Source organism: Manis pentadactyla, chromosome 8 (genome assembly GCF_030020395.1).
Source record: "Manis pentadactyla isolate mManPen7 chromosome 8, mManPen7.hap1, whole genome shotgun sequence".
Taxonomy (NCBI): domain Eukaryota; kingdom Metazoa; phylum Chordata; class Mammalia; order Pholidota; family Manidae; genus Manis; species Manis pentadactyla.
In genome coordinates this window covers 76,168,279-76,182,437 of record NC_080026.1, presented here as the reverse complement: position 1 = coordinate 76,182,437, position 14,159 = coordinate 76,168,279, and positions in this window count along the sequence as shown.

Below are 14,159 nucleotides of genomic sequence, written 5' to 3'. Positions count from 1 at the left end.
ATGGGCATTGGAGAGAAATAGAATTAGAGGGCAGTGCAGATATGTTGATTTGATTTTGCAGGCATTGATATTAAGATATGATGGAATGGCAAGCATCTCAGTTGGAAAGGTTAAGAAAATTCTAAATTTAATATGGTACCCCCTACTACAAAGCATACACAAATATAAAGTTAAAATTAATCATAGACTTAAAAACATAAAAATATAAAACCTTTAGATAAAACATGAGAGTAAATTTTTATTTTATTTTTGTGGAAGTTTAGGGTCTTCTCAGTTATTTTCTGATCATGTTATTCCTTGGGCATGTGTATGGCTTTTTAAATTCCTCAGTACATATATTTGAGTGCCCTAATTTCCCAAAGAAACTCTGCTTTTTCCTTCCAGGACTTAGGTTGTCTATTGTATGTCTCAACCACGGTGTTTTGCCCCAGGCAGCTGAAGGTTTTTCATTTGCCTATGTGTTTTAGCAATGTCCACTGCTTTTCCTCCCTGAGTGAATCCCAAGATAGGCAAAACAAAAACAATCTTCTGTGTCAATCCTCAGACAGTACTCTGAACAGGTTAGAATAGAAAAAATACAAATAATTATGGATACGGTTTGCTCTGCTCCCTCAAGAACTAGGCACAAGAATCCTACATTTGGAACACCAACAGCTATCTCCAAGACCCTTGCTGTGCCAGGGAGAGAGTGAGACACAGGCAAGCAAAAAAGTCCACAAAGCTTTCCACCAATTTTTAGTTGCCTTTTTCTTAATTTACTGTTTGCTTGGTTGTTGTAAACCTTTGCCTTTTCCAGAGTTCTGACAAATTGCACCTGACAGTTTCTACTTGTTTTTCAATGTTTCTGTGGAGAAATGGGACTGTGGAGTTGCTTACTCCACCATTTTTTTCTAAGCTACATATTTGTGAAGAAATTTTTCTTTAGACATAACTATAGTATTAAATGCAACGTAAGAGTGTTATAACACCTCATTCTGTGTACTGTTTTCTGAAGGGCATTAGCAACCTGCCATTCAATAGTTTATTCACCTCCCAGGAAAAATTTCAGCCTTCACTAACAACAATATGTGACAAATATGGTGTCTTCTCTCTTCTCAAGGAGCAGAGACTGTATATTCATGATGACAGAGCTCTCAGAGGGCACAGAGCTTGGAATCAGTGATTCTTGGGGAATTCACAAATTTCAAGGATGGCTGTATGGCAGTAATATATAGCTACATCTTTGTGATTGATCAACAGAATTTCTAGCTGAGAAACTCAGTGCTAAACATGGTGCAATTATGTGATTAAGATGCGCTAGGTATGTAACATGAAGTTTTCAATCTATAAAAACTGAACAGGTTTTCATATTTTTACCTATTAAAAAATTTAAACTTTTAAAAAAGATTTAAACTTTTTACAGAGATGTAGTATCTGTTTCTACTATGCCTTGAATATTTAAGTCTATATAGGTATATTCTTTATACACATATTTTAGTGTATGAAGCCAAGACATTTTTAACTTTTAAAAAGGTGATTTTTTATATATCAGGTTATGGAGAAAAAAAAAAATCTCTTTATCAACAAATTGAATTACAAAATTCAACCCAACCATAATTACTTGGATGATTATAATTGCACAAACTTAAATGTAATCACACTGAAATTATTATTTTTTAAATCAGAATCTATAGTGATTGACAGTAGGAATTCATTTTATATGTGAGAACTAAATTGTAAGATATTTAAATGTAGTTAAAGTACATCTTTCTCTTAACTCAGAGATAATTTTGTCTCAATACTTTTAGTATCCCCCAATGATAACATTGCCATGGGTGTGCTGAACAAATGATCCCTGACTGAAATGTTTCGTACATTTTCAACTTGTTAGCTAATCCCAGCAAACTATGCAAAGTACTGCCAGTGGTACTTTTCTTACAGAATTAATGCTTAATTCAGTTGTAGGGTAAATGGGAGTTTCCACCCAGAATTTCTGCTTGGTTTCCATAGTGGTATGCAGGTAAGGGTACATTTACATATCAATGGATGTTTACCACAGCAGAGCCTCCTCTCAATCTGGGGCAACAGGTGGAGAGAAAAATGGCTATTTTCTCCTTCCCTCCATTCCTGGTACCTAATTGGTCTGGTACCTGCCAGTCACCAGGGACCTGCCCATGGAGTTCCTGCTGAAAGGGGCAGGCAGGGGGATGGAGTGTGCAGGCAGGACCAGGGGATGGATGGGACCCGGGAGGGCTAATGAACCCAAGCGAGCTGTGAGCAATAAAAACCCTTCCTCCCAACTTGCCCTTCCCCTTGTCCTCCTTCAGTTTCAGTGGATTCATTAGGAACTTGCTGCAGGCAGGAAAACCCCTTCCTTCCCGAGCTACATCCATCCTTCTCTGCAATAGTATTGCTCAAAGTGAAATTATAAAATGGAATTACTTGGCTAATTACCACCCATAAACTATTAAGAATTAGAAAATTTTCAATTTAAAAGGGCAAGGAGTTATCTAGATTAGTCAAATTAAATAGATGATAGTCACAGCTTTCCATTCCACTACATGAAGGAACAAGATACAGCAAATGGTCCAAATTTCTTAGAACAAGATTTTTACTGATTTTAAGCTATTTTGACATCATTGGCCTTACTTGGGATTCAATGGTATGATTTCAGAGTTTCCATTAACAGGTGCCTCTACATGAATCACAGAGTGATGTTAGCCTATTACTTAATAACGCTGTGGTTCAGATTCCTCACCTGTAACGTAAGAGTAATAGTTCTTGCCTCATAAAATTGTGTGTGAGGGTGTATGTGGGTGGAATAACTGTCTACAACAGTAGTTTTTAAAATGTACCCTTGGTTTGGCCCCAGGAGTATCACCCGGGCACTTGTTAGAAATGTACATTCGCAGTCTGCACCTCAGACCTACTGAAATCAGGAAGTCTATGGCATGCAGTTCAGCAACCTACATTTTAACAAGCCCTCAAGTTGGTTCTGATACATGCTAACATTTGACAATTGCTGGTCAAAACATGGAGAGCCCCCAGCACAGAGCTTCTTGTTTCTCACATTATTGTCATCATCATCATCATCTCCAAGGAGCAGCCACTTCATGAGCACCCAAAATGTGGCTTCCTTCTCTCTTTATGTCTTCATCTCCAAGAGGAATGGTGATGGTGGTGGTGGAGTTACTTGGAATAGGATTTGTGACACGATTCCCTGAGTGCATAATGTGACAGTAAGGATAGGAAGCCCTGGAGTGCTTTCCTGAAGTAAACCTTGAGATGAATATTCAGGATGTCATAAACTACTCAAATGCTTTATTTCATTAAAAAAATTTTCTCACATACTATCTTGTAATCATGCCATAATAATTCATAATTATCAATTAAAAGAGTTCAGTTCCAAAACAGTCTATATTTTTTATTTCATTCTATTTGTATATACCACTGCTTTTATAAAATAATATAAAGGAAATGATAATACAGCATCATTATTCAAAAAAAGAATTATTATCACATTTCAGCTTGGGTTATTTTTAATAAATATGTAACCAAACTATAACAAATTGCATATTCACTTTTTGCTTTATTTTTTAGATATTTTTAAACTCTTGGTTCTTCGCTCAATTCCAACATTGTGGGGCCAGGTTTCACCCACCAGCACCAGGCAATTCTCTGGACATCAGCAGGGTGTCCTACAATTAAACTCTATTCTGGCACTATCTACTTGATAGTATCTACCTGATATTATCTATCTGATTAAGGTTCAGCATTCAGTCCTAAAAGACTGCCTCCTCATTGCTTCAGATGCCATTAGAAAGTACAGTGCTTCTGACTGACCAGCTAAAGATTGGAGTGTGAAAATTATATTAGTAGAGCCATTTTAAAAATAGAGCCAGAGCTGCCATCTCAGAATAACTGCATTGTATGTCCTTTCTAAACCTTTGAACTGGGCCAACCTGCAAACATTCCAAGTCAGCAAGGATGAGAAAATTCTGTTTGAAAAGAATGATGAAAGTGAACTTTTGCCTAGTGACCCCTTCGCCTCACCAATCAGTGAAGTACAAATCTAGGTCTGCTTCTTAGCACCAGTGAACTTTTATTAAAAAATCTTACTTTTTAACATAAAAACTCTGAGTCCACCTCCTGTAATTGGCACACTATTTGGGTTTCTATCTAAACCTGTGTACTCTGAGTTGCAATTCTTTGATTCCAAATAAACTCTTTGCCTCTTGAACTGGTTTCTTGTGTTTAGGTTGACAGGAGGTCTATGACCCCTCTTTGAAATTATATGTCATCACAAGTTCAGGTTGTTACTTGTACATCTGACCAACTGGCTATAAATCAGAGGTTTGCATGACCCCTCCTTGAGATTGATTAATTTGCTAGAGCAGCTCACAGAACTCAGAGAAACATTTTACCTACTAAATCAGTTTATTACAAAGGCATAAAATTCATGAAGAGACAGATGGAAGAGATGCATAGAACAAGGTATGGAGAAGGGACATGGAGCTTCCTTGCCCTCTCCATGTGTGCCACTTTCCCAGCACCTCCACCTGTTCACAGAGGTGATCTCAAGATTCACCCTTTTGGGTTTTTATGGCAGCTTCATCACATAAGCATGATTTGTTAAATCATTGACTACTGTTGATGAAACTTTATCTCCAGCCTTTCTTCTCTCTCTAGAGGTCAGTGGGTGGGACTGAAAGTCTAATCCCACAGTTGGCTCCACTGGGGACCAGCGGCCATCCTTAGGTGTTCCAAACATCATAAAATTAACATCACAAAAGACAGCTTTCTCATTCTCAACACTTTGGAAATTTCAAGTTTCTGGAGCTGAAAGCCAGGAGTGATGGAGGAAGACCAAATATATGAGAAATATATCTGGTTATCTGAATGATCAAATATAAATTTTTCTTATAAATCACCATACTGTAAAAACAATGATTAAGAAAATAATGTGTACATCTATTTGTTTATACAACTATTAAATTTATAGATATTAAAGGTTATTAACTCTGGATATTAACGTTTTAGCAAGAAACTGATTATTTTCCTGGGACTTTGTTTATATATTTAGATGTTAATGAATGAAGATACATCTTTTTTAATGGTGTGCTAACTGCATATTTTTACTACTGCATCTGACTGGGGACTATATATTCTTTATCTTAGAAAGACATTACAATATTTTGTGACCTGAAGTAACAAACCTAATGATAAAAACAAAACAACTTTGCCATTACAAAAAGAACTGTTTCTCTTATCTACATCATCTGCCAGAAGATTCAGCTAAATAGAAGGTTCAACTAAAGAAAGGTGAAATACAGAGTGGGCATTAGAGGACTCCAACTTTCCCTGGAATTATAGCTTCCCATTTTCTCATTACATGGAAGAGCATTAGGACACTTCTTTAGTCAAAGAAAATGCTTAGAAATGTTTAAGGATGGAAGAAAATGCTTAAAGAAAATTTTGTTCAGCCTGAGGGTAGAGATAAGATAAGAACCTTTAAGCCTTACATTTCCACTTAGTCTTCTAGACTTGTGGCTGAGTAAATTTTATGGCACTGATTAGAGTAGTAACCTGAGGAAGAATTTGCTTCTGGCTATACATCACATACTATGAAATTCAAACTCTTTTTAACCCTGAAAACTCACTTCCTAATTATGAACTCTAAACAAGGTATGTCCCTTTCTTGGAGAAAATGACTTTATCAATAAAGGACTGATCATAAACAAAATATCTAATTCATAAATATACTACAAGAGTATTTAAAATAAAAATTCTACCTACAATTAAGGATATTTGTCGCTTTCTTACTCATGACCATGTTCATGCTCTATTAGTGATGTGATGATGACATCAAAAGTTATAGTAGGTAGATAACTAGACATAAGCAAGGTTTGGGAAGGAGACTTCAGCCAGTGTTGGCATTTGGCAAGATGCTTACTTATATTCTACAAATTCTGTGTAAGTTGTTCTTGTGGATTGTGGAGTGAGCATATAGATGATAGACTGGCCCAAATTGGCTAGTTCCAACATGGAGGAAAAAATTACCCAAACTTCACCCCCAAATCTATTACCATATTAAACCCCTCCCCAATCATTAGCATATTAAAATCACAAGTCTGCATGCTGTGACAGTTCTGAGGAGAATCAAACGTAGGCAAAAATTCCCCTGCCTGACATGAGGGTGGTGCAAGCCCAAGTTCTAGGAAGACTTCACCTGTTCCCTCTGAAACCTAATCTCAATTAGTGAATATTCATTTCCCTTTATATAAAAAGGCTCCTATTATACCCTCAGCAAAACTCCCTCTGGGTCTGCCTGTGCCACAACCATAGTACCTATACTCCTTCTTTCTTTCAGCTCTAAATCTCCAAATACTCTTAATGCTCAACAGGTTTACTGCATCATTCTTGAATTCTTTCTTGCAACTACATCAGGGACTTGTCTCCAGTAACAAAACTAAGACTCTTCTTAGGAAAATAATCTTTATACAACAGTTTAATATTATTTATTCAAGTTTTCAATTAATTAATTTTATCTATGTCATAAATTGCATTTGCAAGTGATACCAACAGAGAAAATGTTACTTCAGAAGTTTTCGTTTAAAAATGATCCCATAAATTATCATTTAAATATCTGTACCATTATACTAAATGTCAGAAGCATTGTATAGTTGCTCAAATAACCTTCAGAAGCATACATTTTACAAACATGGTAACAGCACTATGGTCACAACTCATCTATTTTGTGCTTGGTGAGTGATATATATAGGATCCAAACCTTATTCCTAATTCTAAAGTCCATCTTCTCATCACTACAGTATAACACATCCCCACAGATCAGATTACAAACTGTGTTCCATGCTGTGATATATGAGTTATAAGAAATACATAGTCTTAGTCATTCATATGACCAAATATTTGTATTTCCCAGGTATATTTGGTCTTCATCCACAGTTCCTGAAAATACTGCAAAGTCTTTAAGGTGAAATGAGTCTTTTGTCATGTCAATAAAACCTTTAGACCCCATCCAAGGGTGGGGGCTGGAGGGTGAATCAGCCAATGGCCAATAATATAGTCAATCATGACTATGCAATGAAGTCCTCACAAAAACCCATGGGAAGAGCTCTGCTCTCTGTCTGCTCTACTCTGTGCACTGCCCTGCGTGCTCTGCTCAGTTTCCTGCTTCTTGGTCAGAGAGAGCTTCTATGCTTGGGGAACCAGATCACCTCCATGTGCCACCAAGCCAGGCCCCAAGCTCCATAAGAAAAGAAGCTCCTTTATTTGGGACCTTGTCCTATGTATCCCTTCATCTGCTGTTAACTTGTATCCTTTATTAAACTGGTAAATGTAGTGTTTTCCTGAGTTCTATGAGCCACTCTAGCATATTAACAGAACCTAAGGCAAAGGTTATGGGAACCTTCAATCTGTAGCCAGTAGATCAGAAGCACAGATAACTGCCTCGGGCTTCCAACCAGTGTCTGGAGTGGTGGGTGGAAGGCAGTTTTGTAGAATGGAGCCCTTAACCTGGGAGTCTGGTGCTGTCTTCAAGCAGATAGCATTAGAATTGAGTTGAGTTCTCCAACACCTTGCTGGTGTTCAAGAATTGCTTGGTGTAAGTATGTGTGGGAAGACACGTCACACAAATTTACACACACTGCAATTGGGTCCTTGGGTCCGGGAACCCAAATGAAGTTATACTACTATTACTGCTATGTATAATATTGTTTACTGTTACACATATATGTAGGGAAGAAATACACCATTGAATTTGGTGTCAGAGATATCTCAAATGGAAACAGATCCTCCTAAAACAGTAGGTACCTCCTTGATCAAAATTAAGAAATTTGCTATATAGAAAACTTCCACTGTCCTTTCCACCATTAGAGAAATATGATCAGAACATTAATTTATAATAGATTTTTAAAATATCAATTTCTATGCCCAACATCATCCCCAATTTATATTAAACTCAAATTTATGACTATGAAACTGTATTTTTGGGTCTAATGGTATTTCAGAGGAACAATATTTTCTCTTTGGCAAAAACGTTCCTTTGGCATAAAGATTTTTTTTGAGCTGGTATTGTTAAGAAAATGCAGACAAAGGAGAAGTTCTGAAAACTGAATGGAAGTTATCCTTTTGTAAGGGACATTTACATTCATAAGAGAAATAGCATTTGTAAGGAAAACTCCCTCACTACTGGAAAGAGAAGGATGACTCTTAATCTATAAAAACTCTTATAAATGGAGAATTCAACTGACCTACATTTGCATAACAGCTCTACCCTTGTGTACGGTGCTTTGTCGGTTGAACTCCTATAACTGCTCCCCTCCCTACCCTCTTCTTTTGTGTTTAGCTGGAGATAATATTTAAGGGTGGCTTGAGCCATTTCTCGAAGTTACTCAGTTTTCCTGGGTATGTCCCATATATACAGAAGATATACATGTTATTAAACTTCTACTTATTTTTCTCCTATTAATCTGTCTTTTTATTAGAGTGGTGTCTCAGCCAAAAACCTAGAAGGGTAGAGGGAAAATTATTTTTCCTCCCCTACATTATCAGTCTGCTTGTAAACCCAAACTATATTTCTTTATTTGTTTATCCTTTCACTAGCCTCTCCTTCCATAGTCACCTTATGCATTACATGACCTTGCAGGAATTATTAACCTTGTTTTGTCCTCTTCCCTGAGGCTAATTATAAGACTAAGGGGAATGTTTGTTGATAACATCTAGTTTGCACAACTGATACCAGATCAGGTGAACCAGTCAGGACCCCTAGGGTGGAGCCAGTGTCTGGCTTGAGGGTTTCAAACCAGGCAAGTCCACTATGGATGCAATGAGTCTAGAAAATGACAATGGAAAGTAAGGGGTAAATGGCAGCTCATACCAAGCATTATTTTCACGGAGATAGGTCGAGTGTTGGAATCACATCTGCACCTGGCAGTCTAAAGTAGCAAGCCTGTCTGTCTCAGCTTCCCCAGCTCAGTCTCTGTCCCAGGTGCTGCCTCTAGTCTAGGTTCTGTCTCCACACCCAGCCTCTGCTCTCTTTTCCCGTCTCTGTTTTCTTCTCTAGACTGTGCTGGGCTCTAGTCTCTACTTTGCTTTCCAGGCTCTCTGCTTTAGCTAGGTTCTGTCTCCACACCCAGCCTCTGCTCTCTTTTCCCGTCTCTGTTTTCTTCTCTAGGCTGTGCTCGTCTCTAGTCTCTACTTTGCTTTCCAGGCTCTCTGTTTTAGCTTGGCTCTCTGGGTGGAGCTCTTTACACACTGTGGGGTAAATGGAATTCCCACCCAGAATTTCCATCTGGCTTCCATAGCAGCGTGCAGATAAGGGTCCATTTACATATCAGTGGCCCACAGCAGGGCTGCAACAGGAGCAAGAGGTGGAGAGAAAATAGCCATTCTCTCTTCTGCACCAGGCAGGAGGGAAGGAGTGAGAGACTGAGCTGTGAGCAATAAAATCCTTTCTCCCAACTTGCCCTTTCCCTTGCATTCCTTTGGTTTCACTGGACTCATAGGGAACTTGCCCCTGGCAGGGAACCCCCTTACTCCCAGAGCTACAGTAGCAACACAGGCAATAATGGCTTATGGCCAATGGTATAGAAGTATGCACCTGTGCAGTAGGCTAAGTATTACACCATGCATATATACAATGGCTATCAAGTGAGGATCCTGGTCATGGTGTTAGGAATGTTAGGGAGAAAGATAGACATGAGCAGCCAGAAAAGGGGAAGATAAGACTAAAGAAGAAGCCCAGATAGCAGGTCCCATGTCAAGACAACATAGGCTTTTCTGGGAGATAACTTCCTCCCCAACCAGATCCCAATGGACAGAATGAAGAACTGCCCAAATCACACCTAAGCATGGGGAAAAGATAGGTTCATTGAGAGGGATGACTATATATAGAAGAACCTGTAAATCAAATAACCCCATATTGTCAGTCAAAGAGGTGCCTCCTAACCAGAATGCAATATATAAACCTCCTGCCTAACAGATTAAGGTCTTTCTCTACTTTGACTCTGACCCACTACTCCCTTAGTGTATTAGAATAAAATTTTCCCTCTGTTTTGTTATTGTGTCTCTGCCTTTCCATTCTTTGACGTGGTGGGAACAGGACTGAGAAGAACTCAACCCATAACACTGGTACTTCCGTTTTCCCTACAGCCGGAAAGATGGGAATGCTACATAATTCTAAAAAGTGTCAAGGCCCCTTCAGTTTCTGCCCTAATTGCATCGTTCCTTTGTCAGTAGTATACAACCTGTCTCTTAGCCCAATTGGGCAAGGCAGATTTGGGAAAGATTTCCTGCCTTCTCATTGGGCTGCTCTTCTGATAATAAAACTTTCTCTGCTTCAAACCTGGTAACTGAGAGACTGGCTTACTGAACATCAGGCACGCAAATCTGGATTTGGGGATCTGTAACAGTTGTTGCCTTAATTCTTACCACCATCACAAATAACTATCAGTTTCCTACTGTGGGTAAAATTGTAATATTTCCAGAATCTCTCTCCTGGCCTTAGTGCATCTCCATATCAATAGGTGTTCCCAAGGGGTGGAGAGGTAGTTCGCCTCCAGAATGAGTAGGTAATTACAAGGGGGAGTGAGAGCCTATCTGGACCAGAGGGGTTGGATGGGGCCACTTCCTCTGCAGCCAGGTCACAAGAGACACGGGTGAGCAGAAGTGGACTGCTTGTAAGCAATACATGGGTTTCTCCCACTTTATTTCTCCTTTTGACTGATTTCAGTTTCAAAGATATTTTGCCCTAGGATTTTCCCCCTGGAGTTATATATACTTCTGCCCACAATTTAGGAAATGCTAAGCCCATTTAATAATAGTGATTACCAATAGCGTATTAAATTTTGGGGAGGTAGCTTAAGCCAAAGATACTCAGTTAATTTGCAAAATGAATGCCTAAAACTCCAATGTCCAGCAAGGGAAAACTAAGAACGAGGAAAATACATTTCTTCAAAATAACTTTTATTTATCAATAGTTGCTATTAACTATTCAGGTCCTGCCCTTTCTCTAGCATCTCTGAATTAATAAAGTGTTATGAGTGATTTTCTGGGTAATATAACAGATTGCCTTATACTGCTCAGAGCAGAGTGCATCCATTTAAAATGCCAACTGTAACCTCAGGATAGACCATGAGGAGAAATCCCAGCTGTGCATCAATACAAACCAGGATATCAATTTTTTCCTTTCCCCTTCTAGTGAAAAGATAAAGCATATTTCACTTAGATAAAAAATGAACATCTCTTATGTTTTGTTGACTCAGTGTAGTAGCAAAAAACACAAAGGAAATCAAAAGCTAAATTCAAAGTTAAAACACACACATATACCCGTAAGCCGTCAGGAAAATGTGAACTAGGATAAGTTTGTCTTAGTTTGTCTTGCTGCTTGCTCCATTTTCCCATGTTAGGAATGCCTTCATTTAGTACTTCTTCTGAATATCTATTACCAACTTTCAAATTCCCTCATTCTGTCAAGGATAAAACAGGAGTCTTCTTGGGGAGGACAAAGTAGGTAGAGATGAATTCATCAGCCTTACCTATACATAGTTTTCTTATTCATGTTGTGTTCTGGTTCTAAAGTGAATCAACATTGTTGTGGACTCAAAGTGGTTTTGTTAGAGGCTCTAACAAAGATTATCGCACTCTATTTTGAAAGAAACCAAGACATTCCCTCCATTTTGCCCTCTCACCAGACCTTTCTGAGTTTCAGGAATTTCTCCTGAAGTGCCTCACTGGAGACCACTGACAGGCATCCTTCTCAAGGTGGTTTCAGAGCATGCAGCCTCCTAAATGCCCGCAATCTGCCCTTAAGCCACGGATTAACTGTTGATTCTATACCAGCCTCCTCTTGTTTCCTTGAAGTTCCCCTTTGAAATGCTTCATCCTAGAAGGCACTTTGGAGATGGTCTTGGGACACTAGTCCACCATCTTCCCAGGTTGCCAGCTTCCTGTAAAGCAACCTGTCCTTTTCACCAACACTTGGTCTCTGGAGTTTTGGCCTTTCAGGCAACCAGCAGCCAAACTTGTGTCTGAAACTGGGCTCTGGCCAGGAAACAGATTTAAAAAATTTTTTAATTAAATCAAACTATTTCCATATAATAAGTACAAAACCAGGCCAAACACTTTAACAATACATTTAACACAATTATGAACTTAATTATGAGTACTCAAAGCCCCAAAAGGTCAATCAGCTTAGCATTCCTAACATTTCCAGATGTGATTTTTCAAAGTTACCTTTGTTTCTGGAAAAAACTAGTAGGGAAGTCAAAATACAGTCAATATATTAGACAACATTTGCTTATGTTAAGGTGGCTAACAACATCACCTTACATATATCAAGCTGGAGTATGCTGATACCATGATCACAGGAGTAGGGCACAGAATTTCTATTCTGAATTTCTGATCCAGTTAACACTTTAACATTCACTTAGCCAGGACTCAATATTCTCCATGTTCTGCTCCACCAATGGTATTTAATATATTATGTGAAATTTCTTCCCTCTTCATATGTAAGTAAGTACATTACTCTACTTTACAAGCGATTTAGGAAGTCAACATGTGGTCCTGCCACTTAATCATTGTCTATTCCTGGGTGATTTATGGAATCTTTCTGAACCTCAATTTAATTTTGTATAAGATGGGATAATAGTTTTTTCATTGTAAAATTCATAGGCTTATTTATCATTCTGATCAAATGAAATGGTATACTGGGTAAACAATGAAGTGTCACACAAATAGCAAGGTATACAGGTTCATAGTCCCTGAGGATTGTGACTATAGATACTTTTGTTCCAGTCTGAGGGAGTACTTCCTATCTGCGGTAGAGACTGGAGCATAGGAACGTGTTTGCCTTGTCTCTACATGCTTTAATTATTAACGACTCACATTGTCTTCTGGTACCCAAATGAACTCCCATTGTTATGGAATCAAAGGATTGCAGATGGTTTAGGCCTCTGTATACTCTGGGACTCTGTGAAAAAGCTCTCAGTGCTATACATCCCTGATTTGAATTTGAGCATTATATAAAATATTATTTTATATGCCATTGCTCTTTTGGGGGATTGTTTGGTTATCTTAATATTTGCCTCAGAATTTTTATAAGATTGGGAGAGGAAAAAATATTTCCTCTGAGGAAATGGATATGAAGACACATTGTGTATATAGACATACATATCACATATAGACACACACATATATTTATATACATATATATGTATATGTGCATATATGGTGATACACAAATACAACAAAAAGAAAATTAAAAGCATCATGTTTCAAAAGGTCTTTAGGACTCTGGTTGCCTGCAGGTTCAATCTGAGTCCTGCCAAGCAATGATGCTATGCTCCTTCCTGCAAACCAATAATCTGATCACAGACGGCACTAATAGAAGTACATTCTCCTAAAAGAGGGAGGATCAGAATCCTTCTCAATTTTACTCTAGTTAGGTCAGACTAAATATTTCTTCTGGCTCCTGTATTTTGAAGGTAATAAATAAAATGAGGACATTCTGTTAACCTTATAGGCAATTGCACTTGTTCCACTCGTGTGAAATTATTAGTTCTAATTGTTAATAGGCTTGCATGATGAGAAGGTGGTTCTTCAATGCTACTCATGGAAGTTGATAGTTTTGTTTTACAGTAAATGTAGAGTTTCCTGTGATTTTATACCTTCTCTCCTCTTAACTGTACCGTACACAGGATGATGTAAGAGGAAAGAGACTCAGTCAGCAAATGATAAGATAAATTTTGCTAGCTTTATACTTTTAGATTAAGCCTATATCCAACACTTCCAAATAGCTCTCTACCAAAGAATGTTAGAATATACCAAATATTAGACATTACTTTGTAATTTTTCTATATGATCAACTATTCAATGCAAAAAGTCAGTCAGCAAACATTTTGAGTAACATTTATTTGCAAAATACTTTCCAAGGCAATGGGGCAAACTAAGCTTTTGGAGATGTAGAAAAGAGAGACTCAACTTTATAGGAGCTCACAATTCTTACTAATGAGCAACTAAGATCAATGAGCCCATTAAATTAAGGAAGACACATTTGTATCTATGAACAACTTTTTTTGGTAACAATTTGCTCTTGCTTCAAGCCATAGCATGGAGAATTGACAGAGTTGAGCTCATTTCATTGGAGATAGAATACAGTA